The sequence below is a fragment of the Kogia breviceps genome, chromosome 16 (genome assembly GCF_026419965.1).
Source record: "Kogia breviceps isolate mKogBre1 chromosome 16, mKogBre1 haplotype 1, whole genome shotgun sequence".
In the NCBI taxonomy this organism is placed as follows: Eukaryota; Metazoa; Chordata; class Mammalia; order Artiodactyla; family Physeteridae; genus Kogia; species Kogia breviceps.
The window spans coordinates 14510989-14531299 of record NC_081325.1 but is presented as its reverse complement, the minus strand read 5'-3'; positions in this window follow the sequence as shown (position 1 = coordinate 14531299).

Below are 20311 nucleotides of genomic sequence, written 5' to 3'. Positions count from 1 at the left end.
GTAACCATCTGCTTCATTCCACATTAAATACAAAAACAAATACAAAATGAAGCCCAGAGGTAAAATTACTTGTTAAGGTCATTGAGGTAGTACTTACCACACTATCTAGCACTAGAAGCAGTGTTCTGGAAATTTCTGCTGCAGGTGGGTTTACCCAACATTTCCTCATATTGACATTGATTAGCAGAATAAGTTATCAAGAACTCAAAATGGTTCTAATAACAATGGTGTGGCTGGATCCCAGAATTCATTTCAGGGGATATCCTGGTGGTGTCACCCAGGAAGCTAGAGTTCCAGCTTGCACATGGCTTTAGCAGCCCTGAGTAAACTTTTCTTCTAGTCCCTAGGACTCCTGGTTTTCATGTTCCATGGAATGTGTCTTGTAAAGAAGAAGTAGCAAAGACATTCCAAATTGCTAGTTAGAATCACTACACAAGGAAAGCATGGATAGTAATGGGATAAAGATGTCCAGCCCAGGGTTGGCATATAGTAAATACTCAATTTACATTGTTTTAAGAAATGTGGAAAGAAAAATAAGGCCAGAAGGCTTGATTCAGGAGCCTTGTAAATACAAGTCGATCTCACCTCTGTAAGGGTACTAACCCAGACACCCCAAAACAAAAGGGAGTGCCCATTAGAAAGGAAGAGACTTAGAAAAAGTATTTGTTTTGTAGATTACAAACAATTAAACCTGCTATGATCATGAGAAATCGATACATCTCTACACCTAAAGGGGTTTTTTTGTTTGTTTGTTTTTTTAACATCTTTATTGGAGTATAACTGCTTTACAATGGTGTGTTAGTTTCTACTGTATAACAAAGTGAATCTGTTATACATATACTTATGTTCCCATATCTCTTCCCTCTTGCATCTCTCTCCCTCCCACCCTCCCTATCCCACCCCTCTACGTGGTCACAAAGCACTGAGCTGATCTCCCTGTGCTATGTGGCTGTTTCCCACTAGCTATCTATTTTACGTTTGGTAGTGTATGTATGTCCATGCCACTCTCTCACTTTGTCCCAGCTTACCCTTCCCCCTCCCCATATCCTCAAGTCCACTCTCTAGTAGGTCTGTGTCTTTATTCCCATCTTACCCCTAGGTTCTTCATGACCCTTTTTTTTTCTTAGATTCCATACATATGTGTTAGCATACGGTATTTGTTTTCCTCTTTCTGACCTACTTCACAGGATAAATCCAAGGAGAAACACGCCAAAACACATATTAATCAAACTATCAAAAATTAAATACAAAGAAAACATGTTAAAAGCAGCAAGGGAAAAACAACAAATAACACACGAGGGAATCCCCATAATGTTAACAGTTGATCTTTCAGCAGAAACTCTGCAAGCCAGAAGGGAGTGGCAGGACGTATTTAAATTGATGAAGGAGAAAAACCTACAACCAAGATTACTCTACCCAGCAAAGATCTCATTCACATTTGACGGAGAAATTAAAACCTTCACAGACAAGCAAAAGCTGAGAGAGTTCAGCACCACCAAACCAGCTTTACAACAAATGCTAAAGGAACTTCTCTAGGCAAGAAACACAAGAGAAGGAAAAGACCTACAATAACAAACCCAAAACAATTAAGAAAATCACACCTAAAGTTTTTGTCTTCTCTCCACATAGAGTTTAGATTTTTCAAGGGAAGAAAATTCTGAACATTTAAGAGAAGATTCTAAAAATAACCCCCAAATTTGGGTTGCTTTGCGGCTCAAAGTTTTACATTTTCAGTTTTATTATTAGGTTTCCAAATGTCTCATGATTTCTTTCTGACATACTAACACTTTGTAATCAAACCCACCAACACATTCCTCACTTGGTGCCAACACTCAAAGCGGGCAGTGAAGTAAACCCTGCGTGGAGACCAGAGGGCAGAGTTTCACTGGAGGGGCGAGGAGAAGGAAATGACGAGCTGCCTTCACTGACAGAAAGATAATGCCCTGGATTAAGAGCATCACAACCCCACCGCCAGGTACAAACACACTCAGTTCCAGGGGGTCCATAGAAAGGCAGAATTTCCCTGGGGTGATTGCCCTGTGTTGAGTGGCTTATATGTATGAAAATTTGGATACACCTCAAAATGCTGATCATAACGGTGGAAAGAAATCTAAGAGGAGACATTTCGTTGCTTTTGATGTGTAAAGTGCATAGATTTGATACTTATCAGGGTCCTTGGCGTTCCCCAATCGCTGGAAATTGACTAGAGGCCAGACTAGAAATTCAGGCAGGGCTTTACTGGGGCCCTTGCACCCGCTGCAGGAGGGGGCGAGAACAAGTCACAGGTTCCCACGCTCGCTCCCCACTCCTTACATGGGGTGAGGACAGGGGTGTGTCCAGGGTTCAGGCCGGAGGGGTGGCCTAGGTGATTTGCCCACCGCTTTGCGGTGCTGAGTGTAGGGGGGCATGTGCAGTACCCTGCTTTTGCTCCCGACACCCAGTGTTTGCTCCCGGCTCTTCAGAAATGGCTGTTGGGTTTGTTTGTTTTTTTCTTTCTTGTATCTTTTGGTGCCGAATTTGCCCGAACTGCACAGCACAGAGTTATTTTTAGTGCCATATAGTTTCTTTGTATTTTGTAGCTGGAGGAGTGGTGTGTCCAGGTGCAAGCTTTGCAGCACTGCAGCAAAGGGGCTCAAGTCCCAGGCCCGTCTCAGATTTAACATCTGAGTGGCTCCAGAGAAGAAGGCGTGCTTGAGGCAAGAACTCAAGTGACGATTATGTTCATTTATACTGATACTTGCTGTTAGATATACCATGAGGTCTTCGGCCTCAAAGCTATGTTTATATTTTTCAATGTCTGTGAACTGAAACGTGATGTTTTGGAAACATTTAAAATATTTTTTGGTCAATTTTCTGAAAAATCAATGTACGTGACCATATAAATCTAAACGAAGAACTAGCTTCACAAGGGGTGACGTCTATTAGGCTTAGCATCTGACACATTCAAGGCTATAAATTTTAATAGTTGAGGAAGCTTGGCTGGATTCCTTTTTGTTGTGACTGCCAGAATGGCTAGCCAGGAAATAATCTAACATACTCAAGAACTAACACGCAGAAAAGGATTAAATGAAACACACCATTGGCAGAACAAAAAATGGTGAGCAACTTTATTTTTTTGCCAAAACTGGAAAATATTACTGACGTTCAGGTAAGAAAGGGAAAATGTGTATATGTTACTTTTAAATTACACATCAAATATACAACTTTGGTCAAACTGCCGAAGTGCTGTTTTTGAAGTCTTATGAAAATCCTGCCTTTGTATTTAGAATGAAATGACTAAAAAAACCTGTAATTAAGTTTATGTTTTAAAAAAGAATGAAATCATAGAAATAGCTGGCATCTAACAATATCTCACTTCTCCAGGAAGTGGAGTTTCTCTGTTTCTTCTAGGGACTAACCATTTGCAATCTTTCTCTTTCTTTCTTCTTCTTCTTCTTCTTCTTCTTTTTTTTTTTTTTATTGATTAGTAACTACTAGAATAATGTAACTGCATTCAGGCAAGTCTTAGTTAAGGCAATGCATTTAATGTAAACATCCATTTCATTCCAAAGCCTTGAAAAATAATTAGGGAAGATATTTCCTGAAGTCTCTTAAAGCAGCAGCAGAGGGGATGGGGGTGAGGAGAATAACATTTGCCAACATTCAGCAAAATCCCTAAAAAATCCTCTAAGCATCTATTTTACTCCATCTCTCTTCTTTCTCTGAGTTTCCTATAAGAGCACCTGGTCCCTGCCAGCACTCTTCCCAATTTCCAGGATTGGGAATTTTTCTAGTGGTTATGCAATAATCTTTTTTCATAAAGATTCGTTCACCCTTCTCTTTTGATTTGTTAAATTCTAAGCCTTGACCCATTCAGAAGCCCAGAAAGCCCAGCAGAACTGAGCAGTAAACAGAGCCTTCTCTTTTGAAGACACAGGCAGGCAAAGGCTATATTTAGACCCCTATCCAACTCCCATCCTACAGAGCTCTGCTTTCTGTCTCCTCACCATACGAGCAAAGGCTTTGAAATCGGTCAAACAAGGCTCTAATCTTTCTGTTGCAATTGCCTGACTTGTTCAACTTAGTCTTTAGATGACTCTGCTTTAATTGGTAAAAGAGGGGCAACAGATATAAAATTAAATAAATCCTAGCATATGTAAGTCCCTCAATGTTAAATGGGAGTGTTTCCTTAATTTCTCTTTCAGGTTTTCCATTGTTAGTGTATAGGAGTGCAAGAGATTTCTGTGCATTAATTTTGTATCATGCTACTTTACCAGATTCTTTGATTAGCTCTAGTAGTTTTCTGGTAGCATCTTAAGGATTCTCTGTGTATAGTATCATGTCATCTGCAAACAGTGACAGTTTTAATTCTTCTCTTCTGATTTGGATTCCTTTTGTTTCTCTTACTTCTCTGATTGCTGTGGCTAAAACTTCCAAATCTATGTTGAATAATAGTGATGAGATTGGGCAACCTTGTCTTGTTCCTGATCTTAGGGGAAATGCTTTCAGTTTTTCACCATTGAGAACGATGTTGGCTGTGGTTTTGTCATATAGAGCATTTTAGATGTTGAGGTACGTTTCCTCTGTGCCTACTTTCTGGAGAGTTTTTATTGTAAATGTGTGTTGAATTTTGTCAGAAGCTATTTCTGCATCAATTGAGATGATCATATGGTTTTCCTCCTTCAGTTTGTTTATATGGTGTTTCACGTTGATTGATTTGCATATATTGAAGAATCCTTGCATTCCTGCGATAAACCCCACTTTATCATGATGTATGCTCCTTTTAATGTGTTGTTGGAATCTGTTTGCTAGTGTTTTGTTGAGGATTTTTGCATCTATGTTCATCAGTGATATTGGCCTGTCGTTTTCTTTTTTTTTTTTTTTTTGACATCTTTGTCTGGTTTTTGGTAACAGGGTGATGATGGCCTCGTAGAATGAGTTTGGGCCTGTTCCTCCCTCTTCAATATTTTGGAAGAGTTTGAGAAGCATACGTGTTAGCTCTTCTCTAAATGTTTGATAGAATTTGCCTGTGAAGCCATCTGGCCCTGGTCTTTTGTTTGTTGGAAGATTTTAAATCACAGTTTCAATTTCAGTGCTTGTGACTGGTCTGTTTATATTTTCTATTTCTTCCTAGTTCAGTCTCAGAGGTTGTGTTTTCCTAAGAATTTCTCCATTTCTTCCAGATTGTTCATTTTATTTGCATATAGTTGCTTGTAGTAATCTCTCACGATCCTTTGTATTTCTGCAGCATCAGTTGTTACTTCTCCTTTTCCATTTCTAATTCTATTGATTTGAGTCTTCTCCCTTTTTTTCTCATAGCATTGTGGTCTTGTGAGAAGATACTTGATATGATTTCAACTTTCGTAAATTTACCAAGGCTTGATTTGTGACCCAAGGTATGACCTATCCTGGAGAATGTTCCATGAGCACTTGAGAAGAAAGTGTATTCTGTTGTTTCTGGATGGAATGTCCTATAAATATCAATTAAGTCCATCTTGTTTAATGTGTCATTTAAAGCTTGTGTTTCTTATTTATTTTCATTTTGGGTGATCTGTCCATTGGTGAAAGTGGGGCGTTAAAGTCCCCTACTATTATTGTGTTCCTGTCGATTTCCCCTTTTATGGCTGTTAGCATTTGCTTTATGTATTGAGATGCTCCTTTATTGAGTGCATAAATATTTACAAGTGTTATGTCTTCTTCTTGGATTGATCCCTTGATCATTTTGCAGTGTCCTTCTTTGTCTCTTGTAATAATCTCTATTTTAAAGTCTATTTTGATAGACTATATGAGAGTTGCTACTCCAGCTTTCTTTTGATTTCCATTTGCATGGAATATCTTTTCCCATCCCCTCACTTTCAGTCTGTATGTGTCCCTAGGACTGTAGTGGGTCTCTTGTAGACAGCATATATAAGGGTCTTGTTTTTGTATCCATTCAGCCAGTCTATGTCTTTTGGTTGGAGCATTTAATCCATTTACATTCAAGGTAATGATTGATATGTATGTTCCTATTACCATTTTCTTAATTGTTTTGTGTTTGTTTTTGTAGGTCTTTTCCTGCTCTTGTGGTTCCTGCCTAGGGAAGTTTCTTTAGTATTTGTTGTAAATCCGGTTTAGTGGTGCTGAATTCTCTTAGCTTTTGCCCGTCTGTAAAGGTTTTAATTTCTCCATCGAATCTGAATGTGATCCTTGCTGGGCCGAGTAATCTTGGTTGTAGATTCTTCCCTTTCATCACTTTAAATATGTCTTGCAACACCCTTCTGGCTTGCAGATTTTCTGCTGAACAATCAGCTGTTAACCTTATGGGGATTCCCTTTTATGTTATTTGTTGCTTTTCCCTTGCTGCTTTTAATATTTTTTCTTTGTAATTAATTTTTGATAATTTGATTAATATGTGTCTTGGCATGTTTCTCCTTGGATTTATCCTGTATGGGACTCTCTGTGCTTCCTGGACTTGATTGACTATTTCCTTTCCTATGTTAGGGAAGTTTTCAACTATAATCTCTTCAAATATTTTCTTAGTCCCTTTCTTTTTCTCTTCTTCTGGGACCCCTATAATTCGAATGTTGGTTCATTTAATGTTGTTCCACAGGTCTCTGAGACTGTCCTCAATTCTTTTCATTCTTTTTTCTTTATTCTTCTCTGTGGTAGTTATTTCCACTATTTTATCTTTCAGGTCACATATCCGTTCTTCTGCCTCAGTTATTCTGCTATTGATTCCTTCTAGATAATTTTTAATTTCATTTATGATGTTGTTCATCATTGTTTGTTTGCTCTTTAGTTCTTCTAGGTCCTTGTTAAACGTTTCTTGTATTTTCTCCATTCTATTTCCAAGATTTTGGATCATGTTTACTATCATTACACTGAATTCTTTTTCAGGTAGAATGCCTATGTCCTCTTCATTTGTTTGGTCTGGTGGGTTTTTACTTTGTTCCTTCATCTGCAGCATATTTCTCTGTCTTCCTTTTTGCTTAACTTACTGGTTTGGGGGTCTCCTTTCTGCAGGCTGCAATTTCATAGTTCCCATTGTTTTTGGTGTTGGCCCCCAGTGGGTAAGGCTGGTTCAGTGGGTTGTGTAGGCTTCCTGGTGGAGGGGACTGGTGCCTTTGTTCTGGCAGATGAGGCTGGATCTTGTCTTTCTGGTGGGCAGGACCGTGTCTGGTGGTGTGTTTTGGGGTGTCTGTGAACTTATTATGATTTTAGGCAGCCTCTCTGCTAATGGGTGGGGTTGTGTTCCTGTCTTGCTAGTTCTTTGGCATGGGGTGTCCAGCACTGGAGCTTGCTGGTCGTTGAGTGGAGCTGGGTCTTAGCGTTGAGACGGAGGTCTCTGGGAGACCTCTCGCTGATTGATATTATGTGGGGTTGCAAGGTCTTGGATGATTAAATGTCCTCAACTCAGCTCTCCTACCTCAGAGGCTCAGGGCTGACACCTGGCCAGAGCACCGAGAACCTCTCAGCCACACGGCAGCAGCTCTGTCCCTCACTGCGCCTCCTGGATTATGGCCTGTTGGCTGCTGCTGAGACCATCTCCTGCTTCCACCTGTGGTAACTCAACAGGAGCAAGGGCAAGCAGACAGTCTCGAGAGAGTCCTCTGCTGAATGGTGGCCAGCCTCGTTCTCATCCCTCAGCCTTGTAGCAATCCAGCAGTTGCAGTCAGGTCTCCTTTCTAACAAATCCTTCCAACATTAATTTTGCTTTCCTTGGTGAATCTTCCCCCTTGCTTCTCAGGGGAATTAGCTCTTTCTTCCCCTGGTTCCTATGGCTTGCTCTTCATACACAGGGTTACTCTTTGTCCCAGTTCAGCCTGCTTTGTTAAGCTGGATTTTCCTTTGGGTCGGGTAATATGCTAGAACTAATAAAGTGGCTGGTACGTAGCAGGTCTCAACAACTTCCTTGAGACTTGAATGTCTGGCAAGACTCACTTCTAGCAATGCTGGACCACATCCCTGGAGACCCAGCCTTCTTGCCCACACAGCCTGGGACCACCATTGTTTTAATCAGTGGTAACATCATTGTCAGAAGTATATACATCTCCTAAACACAGTTGTTGATTTGGCATGCAAGACTCTCTTTCTGGGCCCTGGGGATGTACTGATGAACAAAGCAAAACCCCAGATGTCAAAGAGTTTACAATTTTGTTGAGGAACTATTTTAAATAGGGTAGTTGAGGAAGGCCACTTTGAAATGACATTTAGGTAAATACTCAAATGAGATCAATAAAACATCTATCGTTCAATATAATTTAAAATGTCCTAATCCCTATAAGGTAAAATGGACTCTATGAAAGAGTTTTATAAAACACGTGTTTTGGAGGATATAGTTTTGTTATGATATGTTTATGAAAACCTCATGAACCTTTTATTCCACTAGAAGCAATTTGATTTACTTCAGATAAATGTGTATTCAGTGACAAGGCCACTTTAAAAGCAAAGATTATCTTTAAAAGCCTCTTGAAAAATGAAAAATACAAGTCCTTAGAATTTCAACTATGTTTCTAAGACTAAAATGATAACATAAAAATAGCTCAAGCTCTAAAATTATATTGTATGAAATTATGGATGCACAAGAATCAGTTTCCTCTGAGCTTTGATAATTACATTTTAAATAGAGTACTGACATGCTGTAATTATAATATTAAAATATTAAGATAATAAAAGTCTCAAAAGGGGTATTCTGGGCTTCTAAAATATTTCATAAATGTCATTAAGATTTTTACTGTATTTCAGTTACATCATAGGAAGACTATTATTATTTGTACGTTTCTGTTCACATCTAACTGGCAATCTTTTTTGACGCAGATAAAATTATTGCCATTGTATCTATCTAATAACATTGATTTTAAAAATTCTTATTTTAAGCAATGCCCTCAGTTTTTCCTTTTAACAGAATAATAAATCCCTTTACTTTCACTATTTCTTCTTTCCACCCATTTCAAAGAGCTAGCCTTCCTTTTTTTCCAAAACCAATGGAATCCCCTCCCCACCTTCATTAGTATTCCTCTCCTTTCCTACATGCTCTGAGATATTGTTCCATTAAGTGTCCCTTCTCTTGTAATTTTGGCCTCTTCTTTTACATTGGGTAGCTTCTTTTTTTGTTTGTTTTTGTTTGTTTTTATTTTATTGAAGTATAGTTGATTTACAATGTTGTGTTAATTGCTGCTGTACAGCAAAGCAATTCAGTTATATCTATCTATCTATCTATCTATATTCTTCTCCATTATGGTTTATCACAGGATATTGGATATAGTTCCCTGAACTATATAGTAGAAACTTGTTGTTAATCCATTTTATATACAATAGTTTGCATCTGCTAATTTGGGTATCTTCTTTTAAAGAACATAGTATCCCAATTCACCTCTGTATTGAAAGTAAACTAAGAATACAACATCTTTAAGGATCCTGCAGCTATTTGAATAATTATTACATCTCTTTTCATCATGCCCTTTTCTTTTTGGAAAGACTGCATCTTCTGCTCATTATTATATTTCTATTATTCTCTCTTCAGTCTTGATTCTATCCCTTTTATTCTACAAAACAGTTGTCTTATAGGTCACTAGTGCCCTGCATCACTTAGAACTCAAGGGTCTTGTCTCTGGCAATGTACTACTTGACTGTTTTTCATGTTTTGACTTATGTAGCACCTTGTTCTCGAAGTCTCCTTCTATAAGAATTAGCAATTCATTTTCTTGTTTCATTTCCTACCCCATTGCTCCATCTCAATCTTCTTTATGGTTCTCTCTTTATCAGTCATAAATTCCATTTCTTCATCCATTTTAATATAGCTTTCCCCAGTGTTCCAGTATCAGCTTCTCTTCAATCTCTGGCTTACTGATTCCATATACAGTTTTCATTCAGTCAGCTATAAAAGTGTTTGTTACTATAATTAAAGTTATTATTCAATGATAAATATGTCCCTTGCCATCACACTTAGCTAAGTATGTATGGATGAGGATTAGAGCAGACAAGAATATAATTTATTGTTTGTAATGCTATGCCATGAGTGTATTACTGCGTTCAAGAAATAATATAATGATGGTACCAAGGAGAAATGGCCAAATAGCCTTCTTTCAATTAGATTTCCAAAATGAGAATACCATTGATCTGGACCATGAAGAGCAAATAGATCATTTGTCAAAATATATGAAGAAAAGGCAATTATTCTAGGCAGAAGAAATAATATATCTAAACATTTAAACCATGAGTTATATGACAATAATATTGCAATCTACTTTTCTCATCAATATTTCTCTCCTAGACTTCAAAGTTGCCTTTCTGCCTATCTAATGGACTTCCCCACGAGGACAGCTGGGCAGGCTCTCAAAATAAACACTTTTTCTCTCCTTTCTCCCACCTTCACCTCAAATCTGCTTTCTATCTCAATTAATGACAAACTCATTATCCCAATCATCTACTGATTTCTGGAGATAGCGCAAACTTTATCTCACCTTCTCTATACAATAAATTACCCAGTATTATGAAATATCCATCTTAATGTTTCTTACATCTATTCCTTCCTTTCCTTACAAACTATATGTATCAATTCATTTATTCGGTTTTTTATAAAGTACTTATTGAATGCCTTCAGTGTCATTCCCCAAGGTAGCTTCCCAGAGCTATAGCAATGAACCGACCAAAGAAACTCCTACTCTCATGACTTTACATTTCACAATAATCAAGTGAACAAATGCAAATGTAATTTTAGGTATGAACATATTCGGTGCAGAAATATCTCTTCTTTGGCATGGCTTTGTTAAATAAGTTGGGCAAGGAAAGAAGAAGGGTAAACACAGAAGGAGGAACACTGGTTAAGACCGTGATCGATTCATGGCCATGCTAGTAAGTATCTTTAAGTACCTATATGTGCACGGCAGCACCATATTAGGGCCTGGGCATGCCATGATGAGAAGGACAGATAGCAATCACAGAGCTATCACAAATAAATATTAAGTGTATTATGTCTCCCCATTCTTCTTCTCCAATATTTTCCCGCTAGTGTCAGCTTCAAGAACTCTAAAGAAGGGCTGACATTTAAGCAATGCTGAAGGTGTAGAAGGAATTTACACACTGACTTAATTTTTTCTGATAAATGTACGATTCCTTTGATTAGGGATAAAATGCAAGATGAAAATATGTCATTATTTAATGGGAACATTAATGTCATGGCTGTTATTTAAATGTTTTGTTTTTTAAATGAAGGATTAAAGATCCCAGAAGATCAGTCTAGCTTGCAAAACCCTGAGAAAATATTTCATTAAATGAATTATGACAAGTGACTTTCCAAAAATAGCACCGATGTTAAACTTTACAAAACATTTTCTTAGAACTTATTATAATGGAGCATCTATCTTGGACAATAGAGAAAAGTCTAGATATATTATCCATAGCAAAGAAAACTACTATTTTAAGAGTAATTATAAATTAACAGTTCAACTGTCTTCTTCCACACTATTCCTGATTCACAAATTGCGGGGGGGGGGTCACACCACAAGATAATTAACAGGCTTAATAGAGTAAGAACTTTGCTACTGAATGTTTTATTCAGAGGTAAACAAACTGATTTTATGGGTAAGAAAGACTAGTGCTTAGTTTTGTGTTTCTTTGTTTGTCTCCCTACTTTTATTTCCAGCCTGTAAAAGGCACAAAATTAAAAGTTTTTACTAGTAAAATTACTAGTGTCATAAGGACATTGAATTGTATTTACTGTGATTGCTTAGTTCTGCTACACATTTAATCTGGTATAAATTTTTAAAAATGCAATCTTCTCAGAAAGAATGACTTACCTTCAAGGTACTATGTTTTCACAATATTTTTTCATGTACAAGTACAATATGATTCAAACTAGTTTTAGTAAAAAATTAAGGGAGATTATTTTAACTATCCATTAGTTAACTCTGAAGGGCAGGAGTGATGTTGGTTTTAAGAAACCTCAGGATCTGGAGACTTAGAAGTGTTCTAGCTTCTAACCAACTACTCTTCATTCCTATCCCTACTACACTCGGTATTGATTATATTCTCTTTTACACAGAGCTTTATAACCTGGGGTTGGAATATGTCTGTAGGGAGCCCTAGGGCTGCATCATCCTAGATAAGCAACAATGCATGTTCAACTCTACGTGCGGGTATCAGGTGGTGGGTTGTAGAAGATTTTCCATTCCAGTATCAGTATGGGGAATATAGAGTAAGATCCTGATTGGCCTGGCTTCCATCATAGACTATCCACGGGTCAATTATTGTGGCCAGGGGAGTAGAATATTCTTAAGTCACATGGACTAACCTAAATTAGTGGTGGTGATAGAGCATTGTAACTGGCATCCAGAACTACATGGATTGGGTTGTAGAGATGGATCAGGCTGCTGATGTGAAGCAAAACACCAACTGAAAAATTATATGTATCTTACAGATACAATTTTTAATATTATAATGCATATTTTTCTAAACTTATTAAATAAATCTATATTTGCAGCATTTCATATAAATGCATTGTTTATAAAATTTAAAATTTCTGATGAAAGTACAGGAGAGAGAATCTCTAATATTTTAAAATCCTATCCTAGTCCAACCGTTTTGTACTAGTTTTCATTAAGAGCTACCACATGTGCAGGGCACTTTTTGGCCTCTTGCACCAAATATAACCCCACTGTTCCTCATGTAATTTAGAGTATAAAAGACAGAAAAAGAAAAAATTCACCTTTGACATGTCTAGCCCTGCTTCTAGTCTTGTTATTTCTCTGAGATTTTTGAAGTTGGACCTTTCCTTATCCATTGATATTTCCTTGATTTTTTTCTGCTTTAGCTACTTTCTTGTATTGTCTCTTACAGATATTATTCTCTGGCACTGATATAATCTCTAGAGCCATTTTTTTTCATCAGGATTCAAATTTATTCTTGGTAAAACTATATTATCCATCAGATCATTCTACTAACACAGACTCCAGAAACTGATATCTCCTAAAGAGAATTATTCTCCACCATCCAGTCCTTTCATAACAGAACCTTGGAACATTATTGGTTAGTGCCTCTCCTGGCCTTTTATTTTATTTTTTTAATTAAAATAATTTATTTATTTATTTATTTATGTTTTGGCTGCACTGGGTTTTTGTTGCTGCGTGCAGGCTTTCTCTAGTTGCAGCAAGCGGGGGGCTACTCTTCGTTGCGGTGCATGGGCTTCTCATTGCGGTGGCTTCTATTGTTGCAGAGCATGGGCTCTAGGTGCACAGGCTTCAGTAGTTGTGGCACACAGGCTCAGAAGTTGTGGCTCACGGGCTTAGTTGCTCCAAGGCATGTGGGATCTTCCCGGACCAGGGATCTAACCTGTGCCCCCTGCCTTGGCAGGCGGATTCTTAACAACCAGGACCTACGCCACCAGGGAAATCCCTCTCCTGCCCTTTTAAATGGAGTCAGCCAGCCAAAGAGAGTAAATGAATAAATTTTGGGGAAAGAGCCCACATCTGGCATTCAACCTCAACAGCATCCTACTTGCCCAGTTCCACTGCTGGGTCTGCTTTTCGTTTATCTTTTTTTAAATCTCTGGATTCATATTCCAGTTACAAATATCTACCCCAGATCCTCACTCCTGTATTGGTAACCCATATTGCCTCTTTTCGGTGTCTTTTCTGTGTCCCTGATTTTGCTTGGCTCTGTTCCCTCCCCAGACCCAACTTGAGGATTTGTTCACTTTCTCTGTTTTACCTCGACTCTGGCTCCCACTAGATCTAAAAATGTTTCACACCCAAGAGATTTTGAGACAAGACCAATAGGATTTGTTGGTGGTCTTAGCACATCATCTTAGGGGTTATAATCTATCTAAGGGTTCCTGAGGTAACTTTGTGAGAGGATTAATCAGTATGGCTACCAGAATCTTAGAAAAATTACTGACTTCAAGATGCCTATCACTGTCATGGAAATAGGAGACACTCTGGTCTCAGTGTCCACTTCATTGAGTACATGTTATTGAAAAAAATATATATACACACACATTGGATGTGAAGAACATGGTAAAGGAGCTGAGCTCTGACCACCTAGCCATCCTGTAATCATAAAAAAGGCTTTAAAACATTCATAGGGGAATGAAAGTTATCTTTATATACAAAATATTAGAAACTTTAAGAAGATTTAAGGAGTAAAATGCAGAAGGAAGTCAGACTCAGTCAGGTGTGGGATATCCAACAACTTTAAAGCTTCTGCCTTAAGTAAAAAGCAAATACAGCTCATTCCAATTCCAATTAAGCATCCTTCTTTTCAAGTGTTCCCAGCAAGGAGCGTCACTTCTTCATCTGGCCAATGGCCTTTCCAGGAGGAAAAGCACGAGGACTTGAAAGGAGGCATGCATCTCATGGCCTGCCCTTACTCCCCTTGTGCTCAGATGGTTGCCTCCTGCGCCCAATCCCATAAAAGGAAGGATGCTTGTGACACTTTGCAGTTCCTGTCATTCCTGGCTGATACCCTTATACATGAAGTTAAGAAGCCCAGTCCAAGTGTATTTCAAAACTACCCTTATCTGAGAATCCCAGATTCCAAATCCATCTGTGTGGAACTGGTAATAAATATTCTTACCTAGATAGCTAGAAGGGCAGTTACCACAGTGGCCAAATATGCAACTAAATTGCTAATCCAGAAACGGTCGTTAAAGATTATTTAGCCCAAGTCTTTATTTTATGGGTGAGACGACTGAGTCCCAAAGTAGTAAAATGATTTACTCTATGCCATTTTGGAATTCAGCTCTACAGTGTCTGTTGCACTGCATCACACCGCCTGCCACATGTTTCTTGTAAACAAACGATCCGGGCAGATTCATTTTTGAAATAAAACCCTTCCACTGGCTGACATGTTAAGAAACATGAAGACATTTAAATAATAAAACACTAATAAAGCCCTCAGTGAGGTGGCCTTATTTACCCAAGAGCAATGGCCAGTAAAGGATAATCCCTTCCTGCTGCACTTTATTCATAACTCTATTAGAACCTTTATCACGCTGTATAGGATAATCCATCTCCATATCTATTTTGCTGCACTTGACTGCTACTTCATCGAGGGCATGTCTTATGAACTTATAAATCCATAATGCATAACACTACAACAGGTGCACAGGAGTTCAGTACACCAGTGATATACAAGTAAAGGAATGAATAAATGCATGAATACATGAAAAGATTGAGAAACAAAGTTGCATATGGAGATGGATCCATGTCATGTGACGCAGTAAAAGCCAAACTCAAATGCTTGAATTTGATGTAGCAAGACATAGACTAAAGAGACTTGATGAAAATAATGCTTAAGGACAAACCTGGCAGGAATAGGGAGAATAGATTGGGAGGACATAGTATCAGGAGGGTTACATAACTCAAACTCTACTAGAATACACCTAAAGAGAGGGATTACCAAGATACAAAAGCAATCAAGTCTAAAAATGCTATTGTTACATAATCCATGAAAGATGTCCTAAGTGCTAAAAACCACTTTTGACTCTTGAAAAACACAACTTGAAAAACACATCTTGAAAAACACAACTCAGATATCACTTCCTCATTGGAGTGATCCATGGTCTTAGGCAGAGCTTCTCCACTGGCATACAGAAGCCTTCAGGCAGCCTGAAGAGCCAAAGGTGGATAGAGACCTACGGCCAGTAACCTCTCACTGCAAGAAACCTCGACTCTTTACCCCATATGCTATACAAATCTTCTCATTGCTATGAGTAAATGACATGAAAATCAAGCACTATCAATTTTTACTACGTTATCTTTAACTCCTGATGTAATTAATGATTCAAACAGTACCACTTTAGGCAAAAGATGAAATGGATATTAAAAGATTACCTGCAGGGTATCCAATTCCAATGATCTTCAGTTGTTCAAGGCATCGCAGATGGAGCTGGATACAGCCTGATGCTCAACGACAGCAGAACAAAGGTTCAGATACCTAGGGGAAGACAATATCATAAGAGGAGATTGATATTCGGCAACCACAGGAGATAAGCCATAGACTCTCTATTCGATCAGTGATTGAGTGCAGATGTTTGCCAGTTATGGCCAATGACATGAAAGGGACAGTGGCTAAATGGGATTTTCAGGGAAATAATTTCTTTCTGATTAAGAGAAGAGAAAGAGAGGAAGGGGAGGACCAGAAAGATAAAGAGGATGAAGAAATGAGGAAGAAGAAGAGGGAAAACGAGAAGGAGGAGGAAGAGGAGGAGGAAGGAGAGGAGAAAAAGTCCTTGATGCTTTCTGCATGCTCAGTGGGTCACCATCTTAAATTGCTGCAGTTAATCTGCAACCATAAGAGCACAGCATAGACAACAGATACAAGCTACTATACACAAAATACATAAGCAACAAAAGTTTACTGTAGAGCACAGGGAATTATACCCAATATCTTGTAAAAACCTACAATGGAATATAATCTGCAAAAAAAAAAAAAAGAGTCACTATGCTATACACCTGAAACTAATACAATATTGTAAATCAACTATATTTCAATAAAAAAGAATACAGCCTAGAGGATTCCAGAAGTGCTGGCTGAAAACCCTCAATCAACCCCAGAATAGCTATCTTCATAATTTTTTATGTGAAACATATAAACATCTTTTTAGTTTAATTTAACCTTACAATTTTTAGCTGCAGCCAATACTAACTTAACAAGTACAACTAAGACTTAAGAGAAATTCCAGAAGTTTTGAAGGGGGAGTATCCGCAAAGGAATTGGAATGAGATGGACATGAAACTTCTTGTCAGGATCACAAGATACTTGATGACAATGCAATAATATTCGAGAAGTTTTGAGATCAGTGGTTTTGAAACTGGGATTCTGTAGCTTGCTAATCCATCAAGCATGAAGGTATTTAAACCTTTCTATATCTCCTACTTCTTTATTGATATAATAACATGAGGATATATATCAGCAAAATTAAAAAGGAATCTAAGATATGAAGATATCAAATCTAAGAAAGATTAGGGAGGGGCATGAGAAAGAGAGAAAAAAAAGATTCCCTGAATGACAGCTATGCACAAGTCATAAAAAACAGCTTGTCTAATACTGACCTTTTATCAAGAAGCTGCATAATCCTAGTTATGTAATTTTAAAAAAGCATATACTTCTTTCTTCTATGAGATTAAAATGAACAATTAGAAATTCCAAGAATAACAAAAATGTACAAAAATCATGATCCAATTAGTAAGTGATGTGGCATGATTTCTACTGAGTGATGAAATTTAAGAAAATGGATGCCATTCAGCCTTGGTGCTTTCAAGTTTCTTCTTTGAACAACACAGAACCTGCTACCTGGCTCTTCAATGGATTCTCCTGCATGATATTTTAAAAAGTATCCCTTGTGAGGATTTCACTTTTCCAGAATAACCCTAGAGAGCCCATGGTTTCTCAAACTCTGCACTGTTCACGTTGGGGCCAGATAAATTGTTTGCTGTGGGAGGCTGTCCTGTTCATTGTAGGATGTTTAGCAGCGTCCCTGGCCTCTACCCCCTAGATGCCTTTAACACTCCAGTTGTGACAATTTCAAATGTCTCCAGTCACTGCTAAATGTTCCTTCAGATAAGGTGGCAAAATTGCTTCTGAATTTTGAAACACCACTATAGACAAAGCATGAAAATATTTTTAAATGTAAAAAAATTGTATGTGCTATACATTCTGAATACATTAAAGTAGGGGTACATCTGAATGATGGTGTGTAGGGAAGGAAGAAATAGAGTCGGATGGACATTGTTTCTTCTTATTGTTTCTTCTTATACAGGAGGAAATTGAGATACTATCTAAAGTTCCTGAACCTATTAAAAAATGTTAAGGTTATTTTAAAATTTATAGACAATAACAGACCCAAACAACCATTTATATTTAAAAAGATATTGGAGACTTCCCTGGTGGTGCAGTGGTTAAGAACGTGCCTGCCAACGCAGGGGACACGGGTTCAAACCCTGGTCCGGGAAGATCCCACATGCCGCGGAGCAACTAAGCCCGTGCGCCACAACTACTGAGCCTGCGCTCTAGAGCCCGCGTGCCACAACTACTGAAGCCCACGCGCTTAGAGCCCGTGCTCCACAACAAGAGAAGCCACTGCAATGAGAAGCCCTCGTGCCGCAACTAGAGAAAGCCCGTGCGCAGCAACGAAGACCCAATGCAGCCAAAAATAAAAATAAATATATATATTTTTTAAAAGGTATAGGGAGGAGGGATGACTGCAGGGGATAGTGTGAGTAAAGTATTTTTCATACTAGATAATAAATAAGTATACATAAAAAGTTATAAATCAAGAATTAATGGTTTATATACATTACTTAGAGTTATTGAGTTTACAATTAGGAGTATTAAAAAAGAAACAGTCAAGGAAGTTTTCTCTCACAATGAAAAGTTCTGACTTTTCATTTTATAGCTCTCTATTATGTTTGCATTTAAATATACATATATTACTTTTATTATAATTTGAGATATCTTTTAAACAATGGCTTTTATTTACCTTTAAATATGTCTGAGTATCTACCTTACTCAAATGACCTTTGAGATTATGAGTTTACATGGTGAAGGGAGTTCTAATAGCAGTGAAAAAGGGAATTTTCAGTCACTCTTGGGTAATTTTTCCTTTCTAGAATGATATGGCCAAATTTTTCTATATTGGGTACTCAATAAATATTTATTGAGCATTTCAATTCAATTTCTTGCCTGTTTCACCTATAGTTAATGTGGAGACGCCCTTTTTTTTACCACTTAGCCTGGCTTGACTTCCTGCCACCCATTCTCCAGATGTCAACGAGATAACCAAAGTTCACCGCACATTAGATCTCTTAGAAAACCATGAACACTCATATTAGGGGTCAGCAATTCAGCTCAGAGCAGACAGCATCTGAGAGCTCACTGAATGAGACATAGCAATAATCCTTAGGTGATTATTCTCTAATTTTTGCTGGCAGAGGCTTTAAAGACAGCTCAGAGAGTTCATTATGCAAATAGAATTGGCTGGATCTGCTGACGGTAACTGAACTGAACAGACGCTCTGCATAGATATCCTCCTGACATACTCTTCCATGTGCAAGGAGACACCAGGACAGACTTTCTCTCATCTGCGTGTATTTATACTCGATTAATGAAGGGCAAGAAAGTTCATCTTGAAGATGAGCCACAGATAACTTTAAAACTGAACAGATTCAAAAAGCAGGGAATCTTCTTTATCCTAGCTAGTCATTAGTGAATGCAGGAACATTTCTGAGGCTCTGAATATACATTTGTATATATATATTATATTATATATATATTATAATTATATATATATTATAATTATATATTATAAAATATATACAAACATAAACACACAACACTAACACACACGTACACATTGGCACTCATTAAACACTTAATTCATATATATACATATATTTGTACACATATATATGTGTATGTATATGTATTGTGTATATGTGTGATGTGTATGTGCATATACGTATATATGAATATGTATGTATGAGTATATACACATATATATATGCATATTTATGAGAGAGAGAACACATTAGCCAGTACCCAGTAGCTGTGTGCTATGGGCAAGTTACTTATAGATGATGTTTCCTTATCATCTTTCCATTCCTTATCATAAGCTTCAGTTTCCTCATTCTACAATTAACTAAGAAAAATGCCATCCTCAAAGGGTTGGTCCTAACGTTTTAGTAAGGCTCACACTAGATGATTTGTGCATAACATTAAGCTTATGTGTTGGATTTACCTGAAATACTTTTAAACGATTCATTTCTAAGTTCATTTACTTTGGGCACTACTTTGAGATACTTGATATGTGACTTGATTAAGAAACATACGATCACTTTACAAGTTTTCAGAATAGAATTCTTGTGTGAACGGAAGCACGTTCAGTTGAGCTCGGTCACCTTCAAAGTCAGGCAGCGTCACCACTGTATGTCAAGTCCATCGCTGGTCCAGCAGCCTTATGTCATAGTCAATAGTGGTTACTGAACTTCGTCCACGTACCAAGATAGACTCCATGGGACCCTCTGCAAGTCTGTCTGTGATTGTTCCATTCTTCAAGTTACGTAAATCCAAGAGATAAAGATAAGGATATAAAGCAAATGCCAATTAAAATAGGAGAATATTGGGGTTTTGTTTGTTGAAATTGGCAAATATGTATTTATCATAAATATGAATACATATATATTTAATAATAATATTTGATTGACATGGTGAATGAAACTTGTGGCATACATTGTTGCTGTTAATATAAACTGATCAACCTATCTGGAAAGTGGTATCAAGTTATTGAGAGACATAAATCTTCATTCACTTTGCTAGTGCATTGACTCTTCTGGGAATTTATCTTAGAGAAATAACT